We start from the raw sequence: 5,595 nt of genomic DNA, 5'->3' as shown, positions 1-5,595 counted from the left end.
TTTTTAAAAAGAATTATTTTATTTAACCTTCTTTATTTAAATTTGACCAGAGGGACAGAGTGAGAGAGAGCGCGCGAGAGAAGGAAAATGAGAAAGCAAGCCGCCAGGTCCAGGACTTGAACCAGAGTCAGCCATGTGGGAGTCCAGTGCCCATAACTATCATGCCACCTGCTGGCCCCTAAGTAACCTTTAAGAGGAAAGGAAGAAAGCTCATGGGGCACATCTCAAATCCATTTCACCAGATGAACCTAGAAAATGTATCTTCCTCCACTCCTCCTCCCTCCGCCACAGGAAAAAACCGAGAAGCCCTTTTTGGAAGCTGCGGGAAGAAGGAAAAGTAGGTGTGGACGCTCTCTCAAGGCGCAAGTGGCCTCTGCCAACCCTCTTCCACCAGGAGGCAGGAAAAGCCAAATCCCGGGTCCCCAGAAGCTGGACTGAGGGCGGAATGTGCAGGGGGTGCCCGCTCCAGCCGCCTCCTAGCAGCTGCTCGGCTCCGTAATCCGCACGCGCTCCCCACCCCACCCCGGGCCGCCCACCTCTCCCCACCCACCCCATTCCGGGCGCCGGCGGCTCGTGCTGGTGCTCGTGCGGAGGGGCGGCCTGGAGGATTTGCGGAGCTGGGGCATCAAGCGCTCCGCTCCAGCGGCCCTCAATGGGGAAGCCGGCCCGGCATGTGCCGAGGGGCGGGGCCGGCAGCTGCATCCCGCCCCGGACAAAGGCCTTCTCTCTTCCGCCGCGCGCCCCGAGAGGCAGGCCGCGGGACGTGGCCGCACAGACCGCCCTGGCTCAGGGCTTCCCACGGCCACCGCCGGCTCCGCGCGCCCGCCCGCTCGTGACTTGCGCAGAGCTCGCCCCTCCTCTTCCCTGGGAGGCAGCAGAGTAGTTCTGGGGACGTTAGTGGCCCGAAGGGCAGGCAGGCAGCATTTTTTGAATTGGTTGCCTGGAATCTCAGTCTCAATTTCACAGCCACAAAAACTAATGCTGACTAAAAAAAGGGGGTAGGGTCAGGCAGCCCGCAGCGTGGTGGTTAAGGCCTGGACTCCCACCTGCTCAGCCACGGTTCAAGTCCCGGCAGCAGAGTAGTTCTGGGGACGTTAGTGGCCCGAAGGGCAGGCAGGCAGCATTTTTTGAATTGGTTGCCTGGAATCTCAGTCTCAATTTCACAGCCACAAAAACTAATGCTGACTAAAAAAAGGGGGTAGGGTCAGGCAGCCCGCAGCGTGGTGGTTAAGGCCTGGACTCCCACCTGCTCAGCCACGGTTCAAGTCCCAAACCCAGTGGCTTGAAAATTATGCCCGGCACACGGGCCTGAGTGCCCAAAGCCCCCAGAGGAGAAGGGATTGCGCAGCAGCCATCCCCCCACCCACTCCCCGGGGTTTTTCTTGCTTTCTCCGCCTCTCTCTGTCGGGCACACACTCTACAGCAAAAACTTTAAAAAGAAAAAAGGAGGCATGTAGCAGGGCCGGCCCAGGACCTCCCCGAGGGCAGGGCAGGCAGGGGTGGGAGCTTGGCCAGAGTGAGCTGGCCGGCCATGGGAGCGCGGTCCAGGCTCGCTGGACAGGTGGCCGCTGAGAGGCAGGTGGTACTGTCCCCGCTCTCCCAGCCCTTCCCTAGGCACCGCTGGATCCCATTCCCAGAAGACTCCGAGGAAACTCTGGGGTGAGGGACAGGCCCACGGCCTGCAAGATGCCAGAACCAGCAGATGGAAGCAGTGCAGGCGGGAGGGCCTCGGGAAGTGGACTGATGAGAGTACATTGGCTCTGGCCCTCTCGCGTCCATACCTCATGTCACGCACACAAAAAAGTCGTCATAATAAATAAAACTGAAAGTCAATACTGGTAGCAGAACAGGGAGAGCCGGAATGAAGCGGCCATCCTCAGACTGGCCCCCGGGCCTGCTGGCCCCAAGCTCCTAATTACCCTGTCACACAGAAAACAAATGTATGGTGGGAGGTAAGTGTGAGGGGTGGGAGATCCGGGCAGGGAGGTGGTGCAGCGGGGAAGGGGCTCTGTGCAGACCGAGTGGCCTTCGGGCCGGCAGTGGGGGAGTTCCAGCTGACAGAACCGAAACCTACAGTTTCCGAAACTTTGCTTCGGTTAGACAGGAGGGCAGACACTCACAGGGAGGCTGGGTCCCCGGGTGTGAGCTCGGGAGAGGGGCCAGGAAGGCCTCAAGGCCACTCGGGAGTCCCAGGAGGGCAGGTTTCTGCGGTGCTGCTGCCCTCTGGTGGACATAGAGAGACGGCGCCAACTCCAACGCTGGAAACACACTGAAGGAGGCTGCTCTCCTGTCCTGAAGCCTTGGCCTGGTGCTCAAGACCAACACACGCACATGCTGCATTTTGCAGAAAGTTGGCTCCGAGTTTACCATGCAGGATATATATATATATTTAACTTTATTTATTTGTTTTAAATAATTATTTAACTTTATTTATTTACTTATGTATTTTAATTTGGCCAGAGAGGGACAGAGAAAGTGAGAAAACAAGCCGCCAGGTCCAGGACTCAAACCACAGTCAGCCTCGTGGGAGTCCAGTGCCCTTCACCACCATGCCACCTGCCGGCCCCAGTGCAGGATATTTATTAATAAGTGCCCTTGGGGCCACCCTCTGAGGACGGAGGGAAGAGAAGTGGGGAGCACGGGGGAAGGAACTGTGGCAGCCTCGGCCAGCCCCACAGGGAGCTCTGAAACGGCCCTGCAGATGGAGCTGGACGGGCAGGCCTGTGGATGCCCGTCCTCACTGATGTGGGCTGTGCTGGAAAGGTGCTGTCTGCAGCTGAGGCACCTCCCAAAGGTGTGGGCAGTGGAGAGTGGTCTGCAGACAGGGCCTCCAGCGGCTGGGGCAGCGAGGGCTCCCGGGAAGGGGCTGGGAGGGTGCATCCCAGGGTACCCCACACACCACAGCTCCTCCTCAAACGTGTGAAACACACAGCAGGTTTGGACCCTGCCAAGCTGGCTCAGCGGGAGAGGCCACAGCCTTCAGTTATTCGGGTGTTACCCGCTGATCCGTGGAGACGTCGGAAGCGGTGACGCTCAGATTCGAGGAGTCATTCACTCAGCGAGCATTATGGAAGCGCCGTATGTACGTGCCAGGCCTGGAGGCAGACACTCGACAGTTTTTTTTTATTTAATCCTCACAACTGTGGAGCAGTATTAGCTCAGATTATTCAGATGAGATCAAGTTATTAAGTGGCTTTCACAGTCCAATGACACTTTGAGAAATGACACTCACAATGGGACAAGTGCTGTTGCCGTTGCCAAAGACCCTTCAGGCCGGAGAGGGCCTTGGCTGTATTGAGTGTGTGCACACGCGTGTGAACAGGATTGCGCGGCTGCCTCTGCTTCCCCCCAACATCCCTTTGTTGGCCAGGAGCTGCTCTTCCACAGCCTCCTCGCCAACTTCCTAATGACGGTACTGCCCAGAAGCAACAGCCGGGAACCCCCCTGGGTGGGGCAGGCTCCATGGCCTGGTTGTTCAGGCAGCCGGCTCCCACATGGCCGAGCCCAGGGTTTGAGTCCCAGACCTGGCAGCCTGAGAAGCATGTCAGGTGCGAATGCAAACTCCTGAGAGACGGAGAAGGACGGTGACGTGACTGGGGCTGGGGGCGTTCTCTCCCCCTCTCTCCGGCAAGCACATGCATCCTGTAGGCAAAATAAAAATAAGTAAGTCCCCAGTTACAGCCACAGAGCAAGCCACTGTAACCCAGAGGGCTGCTGGGCCAGCTCCTTCCTGGATAGTCAATAGACGACCCGTAATTCCCCGTGATCTTTGGCCACCCAACCATCGAAAGACAGGAGTTCGTCCCTAGTGCCTAACTCCCAGATCTGCCACGGTCACTTTGGGACAGTAGCACGTGAGACAAGAGGTAGGGGGTGTTTCTGCCCCGGAAAGGTGCAGGTACCCAGTACTCCTCGCGAGCTACCGCGCCTACTCTGTGGAAGGGGGCGAGGGCCGGGAGGCGGAGGAAGGGGCTGCTGTTCTCCAGCAATTAAAATTCTCAGCCAATTAAAACTTGCCACATACCCCAACACCAGCACGAAGACTTCAGTTTTCTCATTTAGATCCCAGACATAAAGGACTTGCAGGAAAGGGGGGTGGGGTGGGCGCTGCTGGGATGTCACGGAGCAATTTCTGGGCCCGACTACGGAGATTCACTCAACACGCCTCGCTCCCGCCCAACCTCCCCCCACACGCCTTCCCTCCTGGGCCCCCAGAACCTAATTTTTCACGTTTGGAAAACCCAGATGATTTTTGCCTGGGTCCATCTGGTTTTCCAAATAACCTGTCTTTTTGATAAATAACGTAAGTTAAATTAGACAAGACAAACAAAGAGGGGGTGGGCAGTCGGCTTTTTTTTGTTTTCTTCCTCAGTCTGAGAAATAGAGATGGAGGCTGAGAACCCAAACTACTGCCCGCCCCGGCCCCTGCCCCAGTGTGCTGTAACCCTGGGACCAGGCCCGTGAGCCTGGAGCCTGGAGCCTGGAGCTGGGAGCTGCCTCTTCATCCCCACCTCCAGCCACCAGCCATCAAGAATGCCACTGACCGGTCCCCTGAAAACGAAGGGAAAGAACACAGGTGCCCAGCCCCACCACTCCCTCCGATCGCCCTTGGGCTACTGCCACTCCAAACACCCCCTTTCCCATTACGTCCCACCACGGGAAGAGCTAAATCAATACACTGAAAATGAAACCCTTTAAGGTGAGAGAAGGGAGGCCTGAAGGAGGGACGGAGGGACTGGATGGTACTCACTGGGTGGCTGAGGGATCTGGCAACTGGGTCTCAAATGAAAGGTGACATGAGGTGCAGCAGCCATATACAAAGCCATGTCTGTTCGTCCAGCCCACTGAGAGCCTAGACACACACAGGCCCCACGGTCACAAGTCCCAGAACATCGCTAGTGACCATGGGCTGCTGGCACAAGCCCATAGGCTGGTGGACCTGGGCGCTTTGCTGAGGCGCGGCCTCTCCTCTCACTCGGCTCTGCAGCGTCCTCAGCGGTGGGTCTGCCTGCCTCAGCACAGCCTCTCAGAGCTCAGACGTGCACCATCGTTTCTTTCCTTTTTTCTCTTTTTTTTGGAGAGGTTTTTGCTATAGGGCGCGTGCACTCACCAGACAGACAGAGACATAGAGACAGAAAGCGAGAAATCACTCCCCAGGGGGGATGGTCACGCCGCAATCCCTTCTCCTCCATTCTCCTCTTGGGATCTTGGGCACGCACGCACACGCGCCCGGTGTGAGTTTTAAGCCACCGGGTCTGGGACGCGAACCGCGGTCGACTACATGGGAGTCCAGCGACATAGCCATTACGTTAACTGCTGGTTCCCCTAGGGAAAATTTCTAAAAGAGAAAGAAACTACATGGACTCTAATACAGAAAGTAATATGGTAGAATTTCGTAGGTACAAGATACGTACCTTCAAAACGTCTACTTTTAACACTGTAATATTGTAGCCCCAGCAAGAGCAGGGCCTCAAAAAATTGGGTAAAAATTCAGAATTGTTCCTCTCCATGGAAATCTTTAGTAAAAGGCAAAAGATATATGCGATCTGAAGAGAAACCAGAGTATCCTTTTTTCTCTTTTTTTTTTTTTTTTTT

At 56.3% G+C, this 5,595-nt stretch overlaps 1 non-coding gene across 1 annotated transcript; it reads right to left on the bottom strand.

The window, feature by feature from the left end:
* Positions 1-5,449: 5,449 nt before the first annotated feature.
* On the bottom strand, positions 5,450-5,566 carry LOC114007834 (U5 spliceosomal RNA). The gene has a single exon (XR_003549424.1). It is a non-coding gene; the product is annotated as a U5 spliceosomal RNA (small nuclear RNA).
* Positions 5,567-5,595: the final 29 nt, after the last annotated feature.

The sequence above is a fragment of the Tupaia chinensis genome, unplaced genomic scaffold (assembly GCF_000334495.1).
Source record: "Tupaia chinensis unplaced genomic scaffold, TupChi_1.0 Scaffold000239_1, whole genome shotgun sequence".
Taxonomy (NCBI): Eukaryota; Metazoa; Chordata; class Mammalia; order Scandentia; family Tupaiidae; genus Tupaia; species Tupaia belangeri.
This window is presented reverse-complemented; position numbering and strand designations above follow the sequence as displayed.